Below are 26,598 nucleotides of genomic sequence, written 5' to 3' on the forward strand. Positions count from 1 at the left end.
AAGATAGCGACCCAAATGTTGCACGCGACACGTCATCTCAATATTGTGATCATTTCTGTAAAATATTTTTAAAATCTGACTTCAAATAACGAAGTTATGGGCCGGACAAGATTTTGCTGCAAGGTCATGCTGTGACCTTAACCTTCAAAGTAGCCACCCAAATGTTGCGTGCAACATGAAGTCTTAATATGGTGATCATTTCTGTGAAATAGTTTTAAAATCTGACTTTAAATAACGAAGTTATGGGCTGGACAGGATTTTGCTGCAAGGTCATGCTGTGACCTTGACCTTCAAGGTAGCGACCCAAATTGGGGCGCGACACGTCGTCTCAATATGGTTATCATTTCTGTGAAATAGTTTTAAAATCCGACTTCAAATAAAGAAGTTATGGGCCGGACACGATTTTGATGCAAGGTCATGCTGTGACCTTGTTCTTCAAGGTAGCGACCCAAATGTTGCGCGCCACATGTCCTCTCAATATGGTGATCATTTCTGTGAAATAGTTTTAAAATCCGACTTCAAATAAAGAAGTTATGGACCGGACACGATTTTGCTGCAAGGTCATGCTGTGACCTTGACCTTCAAGGTAGCGACCCAAATGTTGCGCGCCACATGTCGTCTCAATATGGTGATCATTTCTGTGAAATAGTTTTAAAATCCGACTTTAAATAAAGAAGTTATGGACCGGACACGATTTTGATGCAAGGTCACGCTGTGACCTTGACCTTTAAGGTAGCGACCCAAATGTTGCGCGCGACACGTCGTCTCAATATGGTGATCATTTCTGTGAAATAGTTTTAAAATCCGACTTCAAATAAAGAAGTTATGGACCTGACATGATTTTGATGCAAGGTCATGCTGTGACCTTGACCTTCAAGGTAGTGACCCAAATGTTGCGCGCGACACATCGTCTCAATATGGTGATCATTTCTGTGAAATAGTTTTAAAATCCGACTTCAAATAACTAAGTTATGGGCCGGACACAAGTTGGGACGGATGGACGGACTGACTGACGGACAACCCGACGACTTTATGCTCCCCCGAAATTTTTCGGGGAGCAATATAAACTCAAATACACACACACACAGACACACACACCATAGTTTCCTTGAGCAGTGCAGACCATCATTACATGGCTGAATAAATAACAAACAGCTCAGACCATGATCAGATAGCACGGATGTGCAGTCTGGCATGACTCTATTCTGGTGGCAAAGGATGATTCCAGCAGTTTGAATGTAATAAAGTAACGAAGAAAAAGAGTTTTAAACTTACTATATCAGTGAGTATGGCCTGAAGGTCATCCAGTGCAATATAGTTGTAGTTTGACGTCATCAAATTTGTACTCAACATGTTTTTTTCAACTAAATTACCTCCCTTTTTTTAATCAAAACATCTAACATAATCCTGTTTTATGTCACTTGCTGTTTATTCAAGTTAAGTTTAGATAACATCCAGATTGTAGCTGAATCAGGTACTAATCCTTGTGATGGAAATTTGCATATTCAACATAATTATCACTAATATGCATATTAAACATAATAATCACTAATTTGCATATTAAACATTATTAAAACACATTGTCACCAACTGAAATAAATCCCTCTTCTGCAAACAGAATTCAAAACCTGAATTTAATAACTCATTAGTAGAACCTGAATTAAGTTTCTTTATCATAACATGAATTGTGTTAAACTAAATTAAGTCATATTTACTAAATAAAGTCCCTGTATCAAAACCTGAATTAAGTCCCTTTATCCTAATTTGAATTGTGTCCCTTTATTTTACCTGAATTGTGTCCCTTTATAATAACCTGATTTAAGTGCCTTTATCATATATTATTAATTAAGTCCCTTGATCATTATTTACTAAATTTTATCATAAAAAGAATTAAGTCCCTTAATCATAAACTGAATTAAGTCCCTTTATCATAACCTAAATTAAGTCCCTTCCTTACAACCTGAATTATGTCCCTTTAACATGATCTGAATTACATCCCTTTAATTTTTCTTGACTTTAAGATACAAGTAAAATGTTGGCAGTCATAATCTTTTTGTTTGTAGTATCCTACTGTTAATTACCCTTGTTCCTAAATTTTCCCAAATTTTATCTCTCAAGCACCCCAATACCAAACACTTGTTTACTCCTATACCTTTAACATTAAACAAACATTAAAAATGTCCATATATGTACGAGTGGTGATCTTCAAAGATTCACGCACAAAATCGCAAAAAGAAAAGTCTTAAATGATTAAGTATCCAAATCTAAGTTTTTAAACTGCTTATTTTCTTTTTTCCAGTAGCATTCCATCCTTTAAAACAGATTTTAAGCCTTTTAAACACTTCCAATATTATGTACATCAAACAGATATTTTTTCTCTACATTTTCAACTAAAAAATGTTTGTTATGCCATTTGATCCCGTACTTTATTATCAAATCCCGAAAAAAAAAAAAAAGAATAAAAGAATGGTGGACAATTTCACCTACATTAAGCGGGCAAACAATTCAACAAACATTAGATCTGTGTTTTTCCTCTATTTTTTCGCATTGAATGAATCTTGGCCAATATTTACACATATTTACCCATGTAAAAGTCCTTAATTTCAAATGAAAACATTTTTATAATAGTTACTTAGGCCATCAAGTTACCGGAGACATTTAACAATGAATCATATTTTTACAACTAAAGTGTTTGTAGATTTGCCTTTGATTTCACCAATTTTCCCTCTCAATTACTATTATAAGAATGTCAATAAAACTGGGAGGTATGGTGGAGGAATTTTTTTGCTTAATATTTTTGGCTGATTTTTAAGTAAAATTTTCAAATCATATTCATTGTTTTCTGTATTTAATTGGTCAATATCTGAAGTTGTTATCTAGAGTAAATTGACATTTATATTAATAGATAAACATCTACATACACCTGTTGAATTATAGATAAGTTTTGATCAAGATAAAAGCTATTGAAAACTAGAAATGTGTCCATAGGACACGGGTGCCCCCACCGCGACACTGTTCTGTCAATCTTTTTACTAAGTCAAGGGAAATAACTCTACAAATACTGGATAAATCCACAAGCCAAACCCCAGGTGCAAATCTAAAATATGCTGAGCAACCTGCCCATAAGGTTTATTGACTATGTCAAATCCTTTTTGAGAAACTTGCGACACAAGTTGAAAATTGCAAAAATTTTCTACGTGAAGGGCAATAACTCTAAAAATACTAAATAAATCCAGACGAAAATACCCAGGTGCACTACTACACAAGCTGATCAATATTCCTGAAAAGTTACATGACTCTACGTCAAATACTTTTTGAGTTATGTGCGACACATGTTGAAAATTGCAAAATTTTACTAAGTCAAGGGCAATAACTCTGAAAATACTAAAAATATCCAGACGAAAATACCCAGGTGCACAACTACACATGCTGATCAACATTCCTGTAAAGTTTCATGACTCTAGGTCAAATACTTTTTGAGTTACGTGCGACACAAAAGTGAACGGACGGACGGACGGAAGGACGGACGGAAGGACGGACGGACAGATGGACGGACGGAAGGACGGATGGACGGACAAGGGTAAATCTAAATGCCCGCCACTAACGTGGGGGCACAAAAACAGGTAAATTAATTGTATTGATTTGTAACAATGTCATGCTATTTATGATTATTTTAAAAAAAAACACATTTTTTAAGTCTATGAATAAGAGAAATTAGCAAAATGGGACGGAGATGGAGTGCTCACAACTTTTTGGTCCATTTAAATGTAGACAACTTTTGTTATGTTTTTTACGTGAGACAACTTCTGATAAGTTTTAAGTGTGACAACTCCTCAGCAAACAGTTTCATAGGTAAGGTTTTCAGGGGCAAGTTTTGAAGTGAGGCAACACCTGATAAGATTCAAAGGGTGACAACTCTTGGTAAGTTTTAAAGGGTGACATCCTGTTAACTTTTACAGGGGTAATAACTCTTAAAATGTTTTAAAAAGGCAGACAACTCCTGTTTTGTGAAAACAAGCAACAATCACAGATAAATTTTCAAAGTGTGATAATTAATGCCTAGCAAGTTTTATTGGAATGGTAACTCCTGCTAAGTTTGAAATGGTTGACAGCTCCTAGTAGTTAGTTTTCAGGGGTGACAACTCCTGATTTAATTTGAACATGAGAGTCTTCAATGAACAGTTTTTCATGCTGACCTTAACACTATTTTCCAATGATGGCAACTACAATGACACACTATTTCACATAGATTTGGCCAAGACAGAGAATTTTTAAGAAGCATAGGAACACAGTCTAAGAGTATGTTTTTAATCAACCAGTCACAAAAATTATTTCGCAAAATAGCATAAAAACAGACTGGCCTGATTGTATGTGTTCTAAAAATATTGGTTTACAACTTCTACCCTTTCACAAAAACCAGCAACAGTATCAAAATAAACAGGAGACAATGGTCAGGAATGTATATAAAACTTGTACAAATGTAATTCTATACTGTTTATGGACAGCTTATCTTTCATAATCTTTCATACAAATCTATATTTTACATCAGATTACCAGAGCAATTTGTTTTTCTGCTTTTTTTTTTCTTTTTTTTTTTGTAGTGAAAAGTTTCAGTGTTTCATCCCCAGATAAGAAACATAAAGACTATTTATTATTATCTTTCAGTGTTTTCAGCTTTCATTGTTGAATTGTTACTAATCCATTTAGATTATGACGCACAACTGTTTTTCAAAATAGGCCCATTTTCATAATTGGTCATCAAAAACAAATCACTGAAACTTTTTCGATCATTCTTAAATTGAGTTTATTATTTCATAACATACCCTGATGCTTTTGCTATTCCGTAAAAATGGTATCATCGGCATGGCCCTGGATATATTCTGATGTTACAGCACTTGCGTTATATAAACGCAATTAATTTCAGCGTTACATAATAAAGTTCAATAAATTTAGTATTAAATCTGCACTCATTTAATATTCTCTATATATACTCAATTATGATTATACTAAATTTATGATTATACTCAATCAATTATTATTTAAAAATGATCGAAGAAGACTCTGGGATTTAGTTCTCTGTCTTGTTATCGTGAACAAACCCATGCAAATATTCTTCTTGAAAATAATTTTTCGAAACAATTTCAATCAAGCATTCAATCAATCAATTGAGTAAATTACAGCCTAAAATGCTTGTAAATATTCTTGTTGAAAAATAAATTAGGAAGACATTCTCGATTTTAAACTCAACCAATCAATAATCAATTGTAGCTTCGTATAAAATCCATGTGAAATTTTATGCCAATGACCTTTACCTTTGAGGCATTATGGCTGAAAACTCCCCAACATCTTAGGATACCTGCCATCAAATAGAAGAAAGCATTATGAAACTGTGACAGAATTTTTGTGTGAACTGACATACCAGCAACAGTGTTATTATACAAATGCTCTGCGACACAAAAATTATTTTCAGAAGCATAACTATAAAAGGAAACAATAACTCTTACCTTTAGCATCTGTTGAAGAACCCTCCACCAGTGTGAATGTTGCCTAAGACTCATTGCTTTTCACACTTTATTTTCAATTATTGCACACTAATATTACACCTTACATAGTATTCCACTTATATCACACCTTACATAGAATTAATTTCCACTTAAAAATCATCACAATTTTTTAAATCTATGCTAATAACTCCCAATATTTTTTTAAGTTTTCACAAAAACTTCCAAAACAAATAACAGTTTTGATTCCTCAGAATTGAAGTTCAGAGCTCAAAAACTCTAATTTTTATTACATTTTTCCACCATAGGGTTGGCATTAAAAATACCATATCACTTTTCACTTTTTATCTACATTCCAAGTCAGTGCTCCAGGAAAAAAATTCGTAACACATCTCTTTGAAGAAAAAAATAATCAAAGATATCTTTTTTTCTTCAAAAATTCAAGTTGCTATAAAAATGAAAAACTAAAGAATTAGAAACATGCTTGACATGAATGCATACTGCATACGCAATTATTATATATTTTTTTCTTCGCACCCCTAGACTGTTTAATGTGACACATTTAATATTTGCTATTAAAAGGTTTATTAAATACAATCAACTTTTTCAAGTACTCTTCATTATATACTTAAATGGAAACTGTCAGTAAATTACCAATAGAAAGTTTACATACATTCTAACAACTATACTGCAAATTTCACCTTTGTTCAAAATTTTCATAGGTACACAAATTACGTTTTTCTTTACGATCAGGTGCAAGGACGTTGTATGTCGGGATAAACTTGACAAACGAGTTAAATCAATATTACGTTACCAGTTATGAGAGATCAATTTAATTAAAAATCAATCTTTGATCTCTCGTATTTACAGTTCACCGACAAAGGCCTCGCCATTACTGATAAATCAAAATACTTATTACGACTAAATTTTCCTACTGTGACAACCTATTTAACGTACAAATTTCATGAGGTACACGCTACTCTGATTCCTTTAATGACAAAATTCGTGATTAATGACTCATCAATAGAAATTCTAACCATAAAAAATATCATAACATAGGAAATTGTTGGGGTGACTGTGAAACATGTTTATGTTGACTAAACAGTTATTTTTTAACAAGGTTTTATTACAATTTCGTTCAAGCTGAAACATTTTGAGGTGAAATTTATCAACAATGGTATGTTAAAAGGTGTCCAAAACACAATTTTCTGTTTAAAAAAAAATATTTTTGATATTTAAAACCTGCCAAATTTGTAACCCTGTTTCCTATGACTCAAGCAATTTTTTCAAACATTTTACATAAAAAGAAAATTTTTTAAACTCAATGAAAGTTATCTCTTTTACTGATTTTCGTTTGTCAAAATATATACTGACACCCAAAACATGATTTTAGTCCTTATCAGAATGTCGCTACTTTGTCAAAATCACAAACATACCCTGGTACCTAAAATTCTGTGCTGAAACCTGATTTTAGGTAAAAATATGAAAATGCATTGAATATAAACAAAGAACTTTCTCAATATGTTTATTATACAGGGAGATAATATACATATACTGCATATATAAAACAGCACAACTTTAGTTGCTTTTTTTATGTGTTGGGTTTATATTGCATCAACACAGTATAGGTCATATGGCAATTTTCTGGCTTATAACTGGTGGAGGAAGACCTCAGGTGCCCTTCCGTGCATTATTTCAGGCAGAAACAGGCACCTGAGTAGAACAACTGATGTTCAGTCAGGATTCAAACCCACAGTGGGGGCAAGTGGTTTGAAGACAGCCAGCCACCAGTATAAGCTCTTAAACAGCAGTAAGTAAATTGTAAACGTAAGAGTCTATACCCTTGGCTGATAAATTTCAGATTTATTTTTTTCATTTCAACAAATCCTTTAAAATAACAATCAGTGGTTTTTCTCACTTAATTGCGATGAGGTCTTAGCCTCTTGATTTTTGGAAAAATTGTCACTAAAATTGCTAATTTGGGAAGTTAAAAAGCTGGTGTAGGTTCAGTTTTTTTGAAAAAAAACCAGCATGATTTTAAAGTTGGAAAAGACCTTTTATAGGCCTCTGATAATAAAGACAATGGACAATTCCAAATACAAAACAAGGTTGCACATATCCATTACAACAACAAAACAGTTAAAACAATTAACTTCATTATGAATGCATAATCAATACAATCAAGGAAGCTGAAAAATAATTATGATGTAAACATTTACAGTTGATAAACAAGTTGATAAACGCTGACATTAGACATGTATCACTATTATTTTTCTCTCCCTAAAAATAAACATAAAATGATAATTACCTTGAACCTACGTACCCTCCGACCCCGATAACCTGACCGATTTGGCGACACAGCTGACCAAAGATATACTTTCTTCTCATTTGGCATTTTCATCATTAGAAATTTAACACCATAGATTATCTGACTTAAATTTTCCAATTATTTTTTATTTCTGAATTATTTTACAATTAACTCAATAATTGAATGAAAAAAACTATAAGAATATTATATTTGGATTTTAATTCAACATCCCCCATATGAAAGAACTATGTGTATATGGGCAGCAACAAGTTTTCACTATAATGTATTCACATATAAAATTCTTACCTAATTACCTCCCTTGTAACAACCTGATACAGCCATTTAGCTAATTTAGATAGCAGAAAGAAAACCTGAATGGTTAATGTTTAAAGCTACTGGCTTACAGAATGATTCTTGAATTCCTTTCTCAAAATACGACTTAGTTCATAGTACTATAACAGTGAACAAATGTTACTTTATAGAATTTCTTCTTTTTTTGGTTTAAGGTTTTACCTCACATCAACTCAGTATATGTAATATGGAGACTTTCCAGCTTTACTGGTAGACGAAGACCTCAGGTGCCTTTCCATTCATTATTTCAGGACAAACAGGAACCTGAGAAGAACCACTGACAATCCATAAGCTAGCTGGATAGCTACCTCACATGTAAAAAAATCCAAAGTCCCTGTTGAGAATCGAACCCAAAGTGGTTAGATGCAATCGTTAACAAAACATAACTATAAAATTTAATAATTCTATCAACTTCTAATACAACCAAGGGTATCAGTGAATGCTTCCTGAATTTTTTTTTTCAATCCAACTATGAGAAAGTTGCTTTAATCAAAGTGTGCTGCACCAGTTTTATCCAGCAGTGTAATTTTGGAGGTCAGCTCTGGGCAATCAGTTAAACTTAATTAGAGAGAATGATTTTCACAATGGGTATTGTCACCTTTATCAGACAATGTATAGATATCAGGCACACAGCAACATCCCATATGTTTAGTGCTATCTTTTTCCACCATTCTTTACAATTAGGAGAAGTGGAATGCCTGTCAATTGTATCAAATACTGAATTGATTTATCTTCATGAACCTTGTGCAGTACCTACATGATATACTGTGGTTTGTTTTTTGGGTTTTTTTTTTTTGTGCATTCTTTAGACAAGATTTGGTAAAGATAAAGAACCATTCCTGCTAAAACTCCCCAGATATGACTATAAAACCTGATTTAAGTGTCTTTTGGTTTATTTATTGCTATAATTCAGTCGCCCATATCTTTGACAACCCTGAAGAGTATTAAAAGTGAAATTTTTGGCATAGTGTATGGATACAGTAATTGCCATGTTCTTGAGGCAATTGTAGTTCTTAAACATACCCGCATAGAGGACACATATAATTATGAGTGCCTCGATTTAACCCTCAACATGTTGAATTTATATAATGGATTTGCCCAGCTAATTATCTGGAATAGTCCATTAGATGTTGAAGAGATTTCAAAATCAGAACAGTCACAGAAACTGAGCTGTAAACAGAGTAAATGTATATCTGTGGATTATATGGAGGTGCAATATGTGTCAAAGGCTGATCACTTTTGGTTCCAACAAGTTAAGGGGTCTAACTTAAGGTGTCTGAGACTCATCCCAAAGAGCTTAACTTAAGTTTGTATTGTTAGTGGTGGATCGAAACTGTAACCCCTTGATGGCTTGATTGAAATTCTAGCATGCTACCATTCATCTGCTTTTGAACATGAAAACAACCTTCCTTACATGTTTTGAAATGCTTATTGGTTTAAACATTATATTTATTAAATTTAAGCTCGAGTGAGAAACAAGTTCTTGCAGCTGGTATTAATCACTTTTCAGTCCTCTTCCTGGAACCAACCAGTACTAGTTTCATATGAAGTAACATGGTCATGACTCAATGAAGACTCAAACCCATGATCCCTAGGTTGAGAGGTGGACACCTTAACCACTAGGCCACTGCTCCCCTTGCTTATTGTAAATAATTGCAGAATGTTATGTAACCTATTATTACTATTGCATTTTCTATAGTTTCAAATTTGAATTTTTTTAGAAATTATACCGTAACATTGTTTATATGGTAAAACTTGTTTATACATTCCATACAAAATTCTTTTTCCAGCAGGGGAATAATAAATACAAAACAATAAACAACAATATGACCGAAGCATTTAGAATCCAATTTTTTTTCCACTAGCTCTGCTAAGAGAAGGGAAATTGAATGAGAAATTAAAGACACTGAATGAAAAATTAAAAGTACGAAAATCTTTCTACAGAAAACAAAACATATCTTTCTGCAGAAAACAAAACATATCGTTTAGGCAACTAAAGCAAACTCTTAGCAAAACTTCAAAGTCATAATTATAAAAGGCTTTGAAGGGAACAAGTTTGAAAAATTCAATGATTATAGTATTAAGAATATAACTGATTGAAGCATATCATAAAAGCAAGAATTGCATCTTTAATAAAAGACCAGGATAACCCCTGTCACACTTTGCCACAATTCTGCTGCATGGGAATAAATTTTTCATCTTGCCGCACTGTCACACAATATCCTCACAACACATTGTCCTCACAAAACATGGTCCTCACAACACACTATCCTCACAATGTATTGTCCACATAACACATTTTCCTCACAACACACTATCCTCACAACACATTGACTTCAAAAAACATTGTTCTCAAAAAAACATTGTTCTCACAACACACTGTACTCACAAGCCACTGTCCACACAACATACTGTCCTCACAGAACACTGTCCTCTCAATACACTGTCCTTACAACACTGTCCTCACAGAACACTGTCCTCACAAAATACTGTCCTCACAACACACTATCCTCACAATGTATTGTCCACACAACACATTGTCCTTAAAACACACTATCCTCACAACACACTATCCCCACAACATACTGTCCTCACAGAACACTGTCCTCATATCACACTGTCCTTACAACACACAGTCCTTACAACACACTGTCCTCACAAAATACTGTCCTTATAACACACTATCCTCACAATGCACTGTCCTCAAAACACAGTAACCTCACAACACATTGTCCTCACAACACACTGTCCTAACAACACAATAACCTCACAACATACTGTCCTCACAACACACTATCCTCACAAAACATTGTCCTTTAAACACATTGTACTCACTATCCTCACAACACATTGTCCTAACAATGCACTGTCCTCAAAACACACTGTCCTAACAACACAATAACCTCACAACATACTGTCCTCACAACACACTATCCTCACAAAACATTGTCCTTTAAACACATTGTACTCACTATCCTCACAACACATTGCCCCAACAATACACTATCCATTAATCACAACACATTGTCCTCACAACAAATTGTCCCCACAACACACTATCCTTACAATACGTTGTCCTCACAACATACTATCCTCATAACATACTGTCCTCATTGTTTGTTTGTTTCATTTTACGCCTTTTCCCAACAGTAATTCAGTCATATAGGTGGGTAGTTTCCTAACCATCGTTCCTGGAGAGTTACACCAGTACTAGACTACCTTCCTCCGTGCTAAACTACCAAAGCATCTCCCGGGGATCGAACCCACGCCAGAGAGGAAACTGGATTAGAAGTCATCAACTCTAACCCCTCGACCACGGAGGCAGTAAAGAACACTGTCCTCACAACACACTGTTTTTACAACACACTGTCCTCACAAGATACTGTCCTCACAGAAAACTGTCCTTGCAATGCTCTATCCTCACAACACACTGTCCCCACAACACACTATCCTCACAATGCACTGTCCTTACAATGCACTGTCCTCACAACACGCTGTCCCTACAATACAATAACCTCACAACACACTGTCCTTACAACACACTGTCCTCACAACACAATGTCCTCACAACACAATAACCTCACAACACACTGTCCTCATGTTCATTGTCCTCATAACACAATTACCTCACAACACAATGACCTTATAATGCACTTTGGTAATTTCATTTTTCTTCAACACCATGATAAAGTGGCTCTGGTGTGACAGGATTTTAAGCAGTTTTAAGCTAAAACAATAGTTACTATAATCTATTTTTTACATGTCAAACATCAAGGCAAGAAAGTTCAATAGACACACTAAGAGAGTTCAATATACATACTAATTAGAACCTAAAACATCCAGAATAAACTTTGAACAAGGCAAAAACAATGCACCATCTAAACTTTCTTCTTCAAACTGAATGACATATTGGCAGACTAATAGCTCTTTGATATTTGACAAAGAATTTACATTTTTCTTTGTTGGTCAAAATAGTTGAAATTGTTCAGCCTATCTGTACCATATACTGTCAATGTTTGGTGACAACAGCTTGTCATCTAGCATCTATCAAAAGGGAAACATGAGGAATTCAATGACAATTCAACAACATACAGAACATTTTCACATTTTTTCACACTTTGTTAAAAATTACAAAGTTTATTTAACTATTTAAACTATGTTGCTTTTTTCTTAAATTGCAATTACAGCTGTAATGGCATTAAAATAACAAATACCAATCAAAATATATGTAAGCTACACACTTGAACAAAATAATTTTTGTCAATTATTTTGTATATTAATGTTCTATAACTTTAATCATCATGAGAAATGTCCATCTCGTCCCCACTAAACCCTCCTGCCCCATCCCCCTGCCGCCCCCCTACACACACATCATGGTAACTTTTTTCTATACAAAATAAACACATATATAGTTTCAACTTATAAGTAAAATCACTCTAAATTAACATATAAATGTAAGTTTAATTTATATAACTAATAATATCAAATTAACATATATTTCCTAAAAGAAAGAAAAAAGAAATATTAATATCAAGTTAAATCTAACATTGCATTACAATCAACTAATTCAAATACACCCCCATGCTTATCTTTTCAGATCTACTGGAATCCCTTAATTATCCAACAATCAATTATCATGCCATAGGTACCATATAAACTACATGAAGAGGTGATGTAATGAATGTGATTAGGCCATGTGACCACAAAATACACAATGTGTTGCAAAATTATAAACATGCAAAATAAGCAAAAAATATTGGCTTCTTAATTTCATAAGCATTTGGCTTAATAGGTATCATAATATACACGGACAACCCCATTCCAGTTTTCCAAGTGCCGCAATACTGACGCCATTATATAAAACACACAAGAAATTATCTTATTTTTGGGGTTTTTATGCATTCTTCAGAGATATTCTGCTAAAACTCCCCTGATATGACTATAAAAATCTGATTTTAGTGTCTTTTGGTTTATTTATTGCTACAATTCAGTCGCCCATATCTTTGACAACCCTGAAGAGTATTAAAGTTGAAATTTTTGGCATAGTGCATGGATACAGTAATTGCCATATTCTTGAGGCAATTGCGGTTCTTTAACATACCCTGTGTAGAGGACAAATATAAATATGAGTGCCTCAGGTTAAACCCTTAATCTGCTGAATTTATGTAATGGATCTGCCCAGCTAAATATCTGGAACAGTCCATTTTAATGTTGAAGCGATTTCAAAATCAGAACAGTCACAGAAATTGAGCTGTAAACAGTGTACATGTACATCTATATAAGAGCCTGGGTGGATTATATGGAGATACAATATGCTTATCACTTAGGTCAGGGATCTAAGTCAAAATATATTGATGTGCTAAATCTAGCACAATATCTTGTTGCACAGTACAATTAGTTGGACTAGTAAGGGCTCAGGTAAGGTCTCTGAGACTTATCCATAAGAGCGCAAGTCAGTATTGTTAGTTGTGGATCGAACCTGTAACTCATAGATTTTACAATTCCAGCATGTTACCATTCATCTGCTTTTGAACATGAAAACAACCTTCCTTTCATGTATTGAAATGCTTATTGGTTTAAACATATATTTATTAAATTTAAGCTCGAGTGAGAAACAAGTTCTTGCAACTGGTATTAATCACCCTGAAACCAACCAGTACTGGTGTCACATGAAGAAACAAGGAAGACTCAAACCCATGATCTCTGGGTTAAGAGGCAGACACCTTTACCACTAGGCCATGACTCCCCTTGCTTATTGTAAATAATTACAGAATATTATGTAACCTTTCATTTGAATTTTCTTAAGTTTCAAATTTTTATTTTTTTGAAATAATACGGTAACATTGTTTATATGGTAAAACTTGTTTATTCATTCCAAACAAAATTCTTTTTTCAGCAGGGGAATAATAAATACAAAACAATAATCAACAATATGACCGAAGCATTTAGAATCCAAATTCTTTTTTACTAGCTCAAACTATCACAGCTCTGCTAAGAGGAGAGACATTGAAATAGAGAAAGTAAAGACACAGAGTACGAAAACGTTCTGCAGAAAACAAAACATATCTTTTTACGCAACTCATTTCAAAGTACATATATACATTAATGTTATAATTATAAAAGGCTTTGAAGGGAACAAAGTTGAGGAATTCAATGACAACATGTCACAATAGTATTAAGAATATATCTGATAAAAGCAGATCATAAAAGCAAGAAATGCAGCTTCAATAAAAGATCAGCAATTGTCCTCCCAACACAATGACCTCAAACATACTTTTGCATTTTTCATGGATACTAAGGTAAAAAGGGTTTTAAGCAGCTTTAAGCTAAAACAATAGTTACCATAAATTACTTATGCAAGTCAAATATCAAGGCAATAAAGTTCAATAGACACACTAAGAGAGTTCAATATACATACTAATTAGTGCGTAAAACACTTTCCAGTTTAAACTTTACAATTTCTGTGAACATGGCAAACATGTATAATGCACCATCTAAACTTTCTTCTTCAAACTGAATGACATATTGGCAGACTAATAGCTCTTTGATATTTGAAGATATATAAATACAAAGAATTCACATTGTGCTTTGTTGGTCAAAATAGTTGAAATTTTTCAGCCTATCTGTACCATATACTGTCAATGTCTGATGACAAGGGCTAATGTCCTTGGCATCTTTCATAGGCTTATCTTTCAAAAGGGAAACACGAGGAATTCAACAACATTTCAACAACATAAAGAATATTTTCAGATTTTGCACCAAAATTACAAAAAATATTTTAATTATTTTAACTATGTTGTTTTTTTCTTAAATTGCAACTACAGCTGTAATGGCATTAAAATAACAAATTCCAATCAAAATATATATGTTAGCTACACACTTAAACAAAATAATCTTTGTGAATTATTTTGTATATTAATGTATAACCCAGACTGTTATTTCACTTTAATTATCATGAGAAATGCCCATCCCGTACCCACTAAACCCGCCTGCCCAAACCCCCACCCCCTACACACACACACCATGATAACTTTTTTTCTATACAAAATAAACACATCCAGTCATGGTTTCATTAAAACTTACAAGTAAAATCACTCTTACTTAACATATAAAAGTAGGTTTCATTTATATAACTAATAAAATCAAATAATAATAATAACATATTTTTCCTAAAAGAAAAAAGAAATATTGATATCATGTTAAATCTAACATTGCATTACAATCAACTAATTCAAATACACCTCCATGCTTCTTTTCAGATCTACTGGAATCCCTTAATTATCCAACAATCAATTATCATGCCATAGGTACCATATAAACTACATGAAGAGGTGATGTAATGAATGTGATTAGGTCATGGTGACCACAAAATACACAATGTGTTGCAAAATTATAAACATGCAAAATAAGCAAAAAATATGGGCTTATCAATTTCATGAGCATTTTACTAAATAGGTATCATAACAAACACTGACAAACCCCATTCCCTTTTTCCTCAAGTCGCTTTGATAAAGTTAATAATCATGGCCTTACAACCAATACAAGTCTATTTCTAGTCTCATTGACCTTGACCAAAATGACAAAGCTTTCAGTGGAGCTTAAGAAGGATAACTATTTTTTGCCTCAAATGGTACAATCAATTACATGGCCTTAAGATATTATGATAAAAAGTAGGAAAATCTATTTTTCGCCTCAGTGACCTTGACCCAAATGACAATGCTTATAACATGGCCTTTCAATGGAGTAAAAGTAAGAAACTATTTTTAGCTTCAGCAACCTTGACCAAAATATTTACAATTAATAACATGGCCTTACTATCATAAAATGTAAGAAAATCTATGTTTTGCTTAATTGACCTTGACCATAATGACCAAGCTTATAACAATGCATTTTAATGGAGTAAAAGTACAACTATTTTAAGCTTCAGCGACCTTGACCTAAATGGTTAAAATTAATAACATGGTCTTTCAATGGAGACAGGAGTGCAAAAAAGAAAACTATTTTAAGCTTGAGTGACCTTGACTTAGTATGATGAAAAGTAAGAAAATCTATTTTTAGTGTCTATAAAAATGACAAAACTTATGACATGGCCTTTTCGGGGGTAAAAGTGGGTCAACCTATTTTTAACATCACTGGCACAACCTTGACCAAAATGACCTTAAGTCCTATCCCAAGAGAGGGGTTTAACAAATGTATAAACTGTCATGCCTACCCCAGCGCGAAGCCTATTTGTTCTTTTTGGAGTTTTATACTTTCTGTTAATTAAATTCTTTCGGTATTTTGTCCGGTGTCGCCATTTTTTGGGCAGCATTTTCATAACGTAAACTTCAACTTGTTTTTATGCAATTAACCCTTATAAGGTTGCTAGTGAAAGTTAATTGGTTTTATTACAACCTTTGTTTGACATAGCAGTAATAAACCCTTTGGGAAAGCCTTTGGCCCCTTTCGCTATTAAATAAGATTTATAAAACCATTTTCCCCATGTTTATTGCATTTATATTTACTTTTTTGTAAGATATTAATATATGAATTTTTTTAACTATTAAAAAAAGTTCATGTTTTGTTTTAACTTGAATCCCAAACTTATACATGTTTTTTTGAAAAATTTGCAGAGCTTATCAGTGAAAATGTTTTTTTATTTTGTATTTGCAGATTTACCGCAAAAAAAGATTGGGGAAAAAAAGAGAAATAATTACAAAAGGACTATCTTTTTATTTCTTCAATTGAATGGTTAATCTTTGCCGTTTCCCTTATCATTGGGTCCGGTACAGTAAAATAACTGGCAGCAAATGAAGTGGTCATTGACATAATCACATTTCATGGAAGTTCGTAGAACTAGAATATTAACTGAAAAAGCTATGGAGTTGTTTGAACAACAGGATCAGAAGCTTTTTACAAAGTACAATGAAACTGTAAAAGAACTTGAGAATCACATTGCATCAAACTCAGGGCTTTCTGTTAACAGTTCAATTTCTGCATTGAACAAGTGTAAAGACTTGTGTATAAAATTACATAATGCAGTGCAGGCGGTATATGGAGAATATGCTAAATATTTAGAAAGTGTCAAAACAAAAGAGAGTGAGACACAAAGTACATGGTTGGACAATTCCTACATTGATTTAGAAGAAAAGGTAAAGCAATATCTTAGGACAATCAAAATGATTAAGTCGGAAAAGATTGAATTAATGTCCCAAAGTGGTAAGAGTGAGATATCTGGTGTTGCTTCGAGTACAATGAACTCAGCTACAGCAAAAGCAATGGAGGCTAAAGCAGCACAAGTTCGTTTCAAATTCGCGGAGCAGGAAACAAAACTGAAAAAGAAGCAGGCAGAAATTAATGCAGATCTTGAATTATTAAAATACAAAAAAGAAGCTGAAGTACTTGTAACTGAAGCTGAAGAACTAGCGAAGATAGAAAGTTCACAGAAAAGCTCTGTTTTAGGGGACAGTTTACCTGAACAAGATCCGTTGTCTAAAGTAGGACAATACATTCTAAATTATGGAACAGAGGATAAAGAGAAATATTTGAAGTTAGCAGATCAGGAGAAAAGTGTTACAGCTCAGTTTTTGTTGAGAAAAGACTTAATTTTGTCAAGGCTTACAAATTTTAATGACACATGTGGTAACTATCAAGCTTGGAAAGTTAGCTTTAAATCCATCAGTGACGAAATGTTGTTGTCAAGTAGCGAAGAAATAGATCTGCTAATAAAATACTTGGGTCCCAGCTCAAGAAAACATGCAGTAAGTCTACGTACTGCATATCTTCATGATGCCAATCAAGCTTTAATCCAAATATGGCAACGTCTTGATGAAAGATTTGGAACCCCGGAAAGTGTCCTTAGTTCATTGACCAATCGGCTTTCAAGCTTTTCCATCTTGACTAACAAAGACAGAGTTAGGTTGTACGAGTTAGCAGACTTACTACAGGAGATTGAAGGTCTGATGTCTAATCCACAGTACCATAAAACACTATCCTACTTCGATTCATCTATAGGGGTGAACCCCATTGTCAACAAATTGCCATACAGTTTGCAGCAGAAATGGATTGCTCATGCATCAACATACAAAGAAAGTCAACAGTGTTCCATTTCCACCATTCTCCTTCTTTACAAGCTTTGTGAAAAAGTTCAGTGTCATATTTAATGATCCAAGTTTTGCATTTGAAATTACGGCTTCAAATCGTCAGAGAAGTCGGGATTCTTCTCATTATGATCAAAAGGTATCGAGTAGTCGTGTGGCTGCGTCGAAAACAGAAATTCAGAGTGATAAGAAATCTAGTGTGTTAAATGATAAGTGCTTGATTCACAAAGGTGCACCACATCGTTTATCAGAATGTAAAAGATTTCAGTGTAAGTCGGAAGAAGAAAAGCGTAGTTTTCTTTCTGAAAATAAATTGTGCTTTTTAAGTGTTATTTTTCCTAGTCATCGGGCCGAAATTTTGAAAAGAGCCCTTGGGAAAACCAACAAATTCGTAGGTGGGGGAAACGATTTCCGAAAATATGGACGGGAGAACATTGGGAAAAATAAAAAAAAAATTTTCAAAAAGGGGAAGAGAAGGTTATTTTTGGGCCCAAATAACAGCCCGGCTTAAGGGGAAAAACGGGAATTTTAAACCCCATTAAATGTACTAAAATTTGTAAAAATGATCCCCTTTCCGGGGAAATCTTGGGGAAAAAATAAATACTTGTTGTATTTTTTTTGGAAAAAATTAAACCAGTTTAATTATTTTTATTTTTTATCTACGGGTTATAAACAGAGTAACAGATTTTTAGAAAAACCAAAATTGTTCAAAATTTTTTTAAATGTATCTGGTAAACCTGTAGAATATCTAATGTCTTCATGTAATGGCATTTCTAAGCAACATGGCAGAGAGCTTAATGACTTAGTTGTTGAATGTATTGACAAAAGTGTTCATTTTGATTTGCCTACTGTTATAGAATGTTCTGGTATACCAAGTGATAGGAATGAGATTCCTACACCAAGTGTTGCGGCCAATCACCCACATTTGTCTGATGTAGCCCCTTTTATCCCAGAAATAGTTGAAGATGCTGAAATGTTACTTCTGCTTGGTCGAGATATCCCAGATGTACACCATGTGCTAGATCAGCGCTTTGGGCCGAAAGGTTCCCCGTTTGCACAGCGTCTGCCCCTTGGATGGGTTATTATAGGTGAGGTGTGTCTTGGTATTGCACACATTATCCCTAATGTCAGTGTAAAGAAAACCTATATTGTGGGTGATGGGCGAGCTTCACTTTTGCCTCAATGTCCGAGCAAGTTCCATGTTGCTGAGTCAAAAGATGTTGGCTCATTTGAGCCTGAATGTAATTCTACATATGTGTTAGACAATGGAAGATATACTCTGTTTAAACCTTGTAGTAATGTACATAATAATGATCATGTGTCAACACAGTTTACATATGATTATGTGTTCGCATCTGATGTCCGTGATAACAAACCGTCTCTGTCTGTTGATGATCAAACCTTTTTGGCTCAAATGAGTACAGAGTTTGTGCTTGATTCAAGTAATAGATGGTCAGCCCCTCTTCCATTCAAGTCTCCCCGTCCTAGATTACCCAACAACAGAGCACAGGCACTCCATAGAGCCAGTAATCTTGAGGCAAGTTTGAGTAAAAATCCCCTCAAGGGACAGCATTTTGTTGAATTCATGCATAAACTTATTGCAAATGGTCATGCTGAAATAGCACCCCCATTGCAAGAAAGTACTGAATGCTGGTACTTACCTATTTTTGGGGTCTATCATCCTAAGAAACCGGATAAGATAAGGGTCGTTTTTGACTCGGCAGTTCAATTTGAGGGTGTTTCACTGAACTCTGTACTGATGCAGGGACCTGACTTAACAAATAGTCTCCTAGGTGTGTTACTTAGATTTAGGAAAGAACTTGTTGCGGTTTCTGTTGATGTAGAACAGATGTTTTACTGTTTCGGTGTTAATGAAAAAGATAGAAATTACTTACGTTTCTTTTGGCATGAAAATAATGATACTATGAAGCCTCTTGTAGAATACAGAATGTGTAAACATGTATTTGGAAACTCACCGTCATCGGCTATAGCTACCTATGGTTTAAGGAAAGCTGTAGAGCATTCTGATGCTGATGTAGTTCAGTTTGTTAATAGGGATTTCTATGTTGACGATGGACTTACTTCTTGCCCTACAGTATCTGAGGCTGTTGATTTGGTTTATCGCACTCAAGCTTCTTTGGCTAAATCAGGGATCCGATTACACAAATTGTCTTCCAATTCTCGAGAAGTTATTGAATCTTTTCCTAAAGAAGATGTGGCTACAGTTTTGAACTGTATTGATTTCGAGCTTGATAATTGTCCTACTAGTCGAAGTCTAGGCCTTGAGTGGGATTTGAACCAGGATTGTTTCCTTTTCAACCAAGTACAAAATAGCTCTGTTACCAAGAGGGGTATATTGTCATCAATAAACAGTGTGTTCGATCCTCTAGGGTTTTTATCTCCAGTAATATTAGAAGGTAGATTGATTCTTAGAGACGTAGTATCAAGTGGAATAGACTGGGACGAACCTGTTCAGACTGATTTTGAAGTCAGATGGCAGCACTGGCTTAGTGATTTGGATAAATTGTGTAGCATTAGAGTACCTAGGTCTCTTTTCAATGTGTCTTTGTCTAAGATGGATAACTTGGAACTGCACATATTTTCTGATGCATCAGAAAGGGCGATTTCTGCTGTAGTTTACATTGTTGGTTGCTTGAATAGATATGAGAAGGATGTTAGTTTTGTATTAGGCAAAAGCAAAGTTGCTCCATCTTCGGGACATACTATTCCCCGTTTAGAATTATGTGCAGCAGTTTTAGCTACAGAGTTGTATATGCTCGTTGTAGAGAACATGTTTTTACAGTTTAGTCAAGTAAACTTTTACACTGATAGCAAGGTTGTACTAGGGTACATCAACAATCAATCACGTAGATTTTACACATATGTAAGTAACAGGGTATACAAGATACGTCAAATTAGTTCTCCTACGCAATGGAGGTATATTTGCTCAGATAAGAACCCTGCAGATATAGGTTCTAGGGGTTGTAATCCTGATCAACTTAAGGATAGTGTGTGGCTTAAAGGACCGGAATTCTTGAGGAGAAATTCTGAGACTTTAAGAGAGTTTTTCCCTTTGGTAGATCCTCAGTTGGATAAAGAAGTTCGTTCTAGAGTCGTTGCCATGGCAACTAGAGTGAACAAGGATTTAATGTTGGGGTCTAGCAGATTTGAACGTTTTTCTTCATGGTACAAATTAGTAGCTGCTATTGGTATCCTTATACATATAGTAATGTCCCTTAAGAAAATTGATACATGTAAAGGTTGGCATATTTGTAATGAGTCACATGCTGTCAATATCAAGTCCAAGGCTACTTTAGTGATTTTAAGAGAGGGGCAATACGACTGTTTTAAGGAAGAAATAGATGCACTGTCTTTCAAAACTCCTATCCATTCTGGTAGTGCATTATTGAAGTTAGATCCATTTATTGATGAATCCACAGGTGTACTTAGGGTTGGTGGTCGTTTGGGTCAAAGTTCATTACCTTATGATGAGAAGCATCCCATCATTCTGCACAAAAACCAGCATATTGCAAGGTTACTTATAAGATTTTTTCATGAGTCTGTGCATCATCAAGGACGTGTATTTACAGAGGGAGCTATTAGACAGGGAGGTTATTGGATTGTAGGCGCAAAACGTGCTATTTCCTCTCTGATTTTTAACTGTGTAACATGCAGGAAGCTTAGGGGAAAATTTGAAAGTCAAAAGATGGCTAATTTGCCTTTAGATAGAACTGAGTTAGGTCCAGCTTTTTCTTATGTAGGGGTAGATGTTTTTGGTCCTTGGCAGGTTGTTGCACGTAAGACTCGAAGTTCTCAAGCGAGCGTTAAACGTTGGGCTGTACTCTTTACATGTCTTACTATTAGAGCAGTGCACATAGAAGTAGTGGATGAAATGACTTCTTCTGCATTTATTAATGCACTAAGACGGTTCATTGCAATTCGAGGACCCGTAAAGATTTTCAGGTCTGACCGTGGTACAAGTTTTGTAGGTTCTACTGATAATATAGGTGTTGATGTCATTAATGTAGAGGATGGTCAGATCAAGGGGTTCTTCAACAGGTCAGGGTCTCAGTGGATTTTCAACGCCCCACATAGTTCACACATGGGAGGGGTCTGGGAAAGAATGATTGGGATATCAAGACGCATTTTAGAATCTATGCTGTGCAATGTTCATAATCTCACACATGATGTACTTGCTCCCTCAAAGGCTGGGGTTATTTCCCCAAAATTTAACCCCGACCAATTTTTACCTGTTTCTACTGGCCCCGGGACGGGCCCTCATTTTGTTTGACCCTTCAAAATTTTTAAACATAAAAGTTAAAAAGACTGATCAACAACCTGTTGATAACCAATCCTTTAAGAATCTTTACAAGGATCAGTGGAAACGTGTCCAATTTTTAGCAAAAATCATTTTTTTGGGTACTTTAAAAAAAGGGAATTTTCTTCAATTTTACAAAGAAGGCCCAAAGGGGGAAAAAAACCCTTCTTCCCCCCATTTAAGCTCAATGATGTTGTTTTTTAACAAAGATAATGAATTTTAGTTCGCAATAATTCCCTTTTAGGTGGGGTTTAAACAAATTTTTCCCCGGGCTGATGGAAAATTCGCAAAGTTGAGATTTGTGTTCTCAAAAATGGAAAAAAGGCATTTTACATTCGGCCTATTGTTGATATTGTGTTGTTAGTGAGATATTGACATTTATATGAAAAAGTATTTCTGTATACTGTTGAAAATTGTTAAAAGATTTAATGACATTTGTGTAAAAGATTTTGAAGTTATTTTGTTTCTAACTGAATTAAGTAATTGTCAGTTGTGGTGTGACGCAGTAATAGTATTATTTGATTTCGTGCATAGTAATATTATATCCTTAAGTAATTGTAAGAATTGTTATTTTTGGCTACATAATATTTTTAGGAATACGCATCAATTGGAGCTTAAAATTTAACATACTCTGTTATATTTGTCGCTTTGTTATTTCATAGCAGAGTTCATGTTTTGACTTGTATCCTTACCAAGTGTATATATTTGACGCGAAAATAATCAGCTTTTTGTTAAAGTGATTTATTTTGTATTTTTTTTATAGAATTAAAAACATGTCTATTTTTGAACTGTGTAAGGATTTATCTGAGGGCCCCAGATATTTTTATGTACAGGACATTTATAGACTTTGTTATATTTTCACTTACTTATTTAGAATTTGTTTGAGAAGAAGTAAAAGTAGTGATATCCTTCCTTAGATATCAGATGGGGAGTGTCATGCCTACCCCAGCGCGAAGCCTATTTGTTCTTTTTGGAGTTTTATACTTTCTGTTAATTAAGATTCTTGTCGGTAGTTTTGTCTCGTGTGTCAGCCATGTTTGGAGCAGCATTTTCATCTACGTAAACCTTGCGAACTTGTTTTTCATGCAATTAACACTTTATAAGGTTGCATAGTGTAAGTTAATATGGTTTTTATTGACAACCAGTATTGTTTGTTACATAGACAGTAATAAATCCATTTGGGAAAGCCCTTCTGGCCTTTCGCTATTGAAATAAGATTCGTACTCGAAACCATTCGTACCATGTTTATTGCATTTAGTATGTTACTTTTTGTAATGATATTAATAGTATGAATATTTTAACTATTAAATAAGTTCACTGTATTGTTTTAACTTGAATACCAACTTCATACATGATTTTTCTGAAAAATAATTGTGCAGAGCTTATGCAGTAAGACTTATGTTTGTTATTTTTGTATTTTGCAGTATTTACCGCTAAAAGATTGAGGAATAAAAGAGCAATAATTACAAAAGGACTATCTTTATTTCTTCAATTGAATGGTTAATCTTTGCCGTTTCCCTTATCATTGGGTCCGGTACATAAACACACCAAGAATCCTAAGATATCAAATCATTTTGTATGAGACAAGGTAAGTAAATGGCATACAAATATAAATGGATGGAAAGACAAACCTGCAAATATATGCTCTATGAAAAAGTATCTGGGCGCATAAATCATTTTATCATGCTTGCCTCCAAATGTATATCTAAAATATTTCAAAACTGACTTTTTATAAGTCAGCTTGAGAGTTTCCTCATATGAAAAAAATCCCTGCCTGACATGGTTAAAAGTACATAGCAGTGAGGGATAAGTGATAAACAAAAACAAGAAATCACATCACCTTAGTGCAGCAACTGGTTAACTCCTATTAATTTGTATTAGAAGTTATCATGTTACTGCACTAAGGTGACAAAATGTAATTTGGAGGCAAGCTGAATACATTAAACCAAATATTATAGCATCTAGTCAAACATGTTATTGTTTTATTCAACACCGCAAAAATGGCAATCACTCTATGTTATAGTTAATCTGTTTATGAGCTTATGAGGATATCCCACATGAAACTATGAGGGAATTTTGTATCCCTCATGAATATGTAACGATGTCCCACATGAAATTATGAGAAAATTTTGTATCCTATATATTATGAGATTTTAATACCACACATGAGGTTATGAGGATATTCCACATAGGATTTTGGGGGAAGTTTGTATCCCAGATGAAATTATGAGGTAACTTCATATCCCACATACAATTATTAGTAAACTTTATATCCCACATGAAATTATGAGATTTTAATATCCTACTTGAGGTTTTATGAGGAATGTAAAATCACACATAAGAATATGAGTAAACTTTATATCTCATGTAAGATTATGGGAGAAACTTATATCCAACATGAGATAATGAAAGAAACTTGCATGAGATTGAGTTAACTTCATATCACACACAAAATTATGAGAGGAACTCACATATCTCATATGGAATTATGAGGTAACTTTATATCCCACACAAGATTATGAAAATAATTTATATCTCACAGAATATTATGAGAGAAACTCACATATCCCACACAATATTATGAGAGAAACTCACATATCCCACACGATATTATGAGAGAAACTCACATAATATTATCTCACATGAAATTATGAGGTAACGTTATATCCCACACAAGATTATGAGAGAAACTTACATCTCAAATGAGATTTATTGTGAGAGAAACATTATAACCCAAAATGATATTATGAGGTCAGAAAAAGCAAAAATCAAACACTACAGGTAAACCCCTGGGAGTATTCTATCCCCTGGTTTTTTATCTAACTGCAGGAAGTTATACAAGAACATATAGCATGCAACCATGTTCACAACTCCAGCTTACCTTTAATCTTCTATATCTCTCACGACCCTTTATAAGTTAATATAATTCATTAATTATCATATGTAAACTTATATATATAATTCATAACCATTTGAGGCTTTTATACACATCTTTGAGACTGATACATATATCATGTGCCATATAAGTGAATAGTTACAATCAGATACACTTTGATCATTTATTAACCATATAAACATTTGCTGGAGTAATATAATCATTTTCTGAAACCATATAATACATTGTAATTTTGCGAAGGGTAAATTCATGGCTCACAGTTAAGAATTGAACACACACTACCCCCACGGCACCCTCACCACCCCAAATCCTGGATTTTACAACTTTGTTTTTACAGGTATGTACACAAAATGTCAACAATTGAGATTTTAAATGGCTGAAAGTTTTCTTGACCATTTGGGACTTTTCAAAGTTCTGAATGTCACCTCTTTGTGAACTACTATCAACCATCAGAGTTGGCATTTAAGTGGGAATTCAAGTAGTATTTCCAAAGATACTGGGAAATGCAGGGAATTCCTGAGAATGTACAGGAAATAGTCAAACTCTGTATCTGTTGTGGAGCTAAGTTGCGATTTGTGAAGAGGCAGTAAACTCCCTTTAACTTGAAACTACATCAGTTGGTAGCAATGTTTGCCTCTATTAACTTTAATTTTTACGATTGCCTGCCTGGCGTTTAGAGAAATAAAACTAGTACTGTTGTTGCATACTTCACTTGAAGTCAGGAGGAAATTAGACTGGTAAAATATAAGTACCAAAAGATAATTGTGATTACAAATTGCTGTTTTGAAATATGTTTTGTTTCTCCTTCATGCTTTGAACTTGACTGGTTACCTTTATGATAAATACATCTTACAATAAAGATTATTAAAGCGTTGTGTTGGAAATGTTGTGTTCAGTCGAACTTGTGCATCTGTACAGCTTGTTTACTAAACAAAGTGTCCTACTTGTACTTATTGTGTGTTTTAGGTATTCAATTGAACAATGAAGGTGTATAATTATTAATATATGCAAGTATTTCCCTTTATCCCATTTCAAAACCCCCTTAAAGGGAATATCCCGGAAGGGAATTTTTTTCCCCGTGTTGGGAAAACCTTGGCCCAAATCTGTGAACCAAAAGGGGGATCATAGGGGATTTTTAAAAAAAG

General features: G+C 34.1%; 1 protein-coding gene across 1 annotated transcript in view; it reads right to left on the minus strand.

Annotated features, from left to right (window-relative positions):
• The window catches only part of LOC132739310 (tight junction protein ZO-1-like), a 99,392-nt gene that overhangs the window by 70,246 nt on the left and 2,548 nt on the right, over nt 1–26,598 (minus strand). The gene's annotated exons all lie outside the window — the stretch shown is intronic.

The sequence above is a fragment of the Ruditapes philippinarum genome, unplaced genomic scaffold, assembly GCF_026571515.1.
Source record: "Ruditapes philippinarum isolate M1 unplaced genomic scaffold, ASM2657151v2 ctg2649_1_1_1_1, whole genome shotgun sequence".
NCBI classification, from domain to species: Eukaryota; Metazoa; Mollusca; class Bivalvia; order Venerida; family Veneridae; genus Ruditapes; species Ruditapes philippinarum.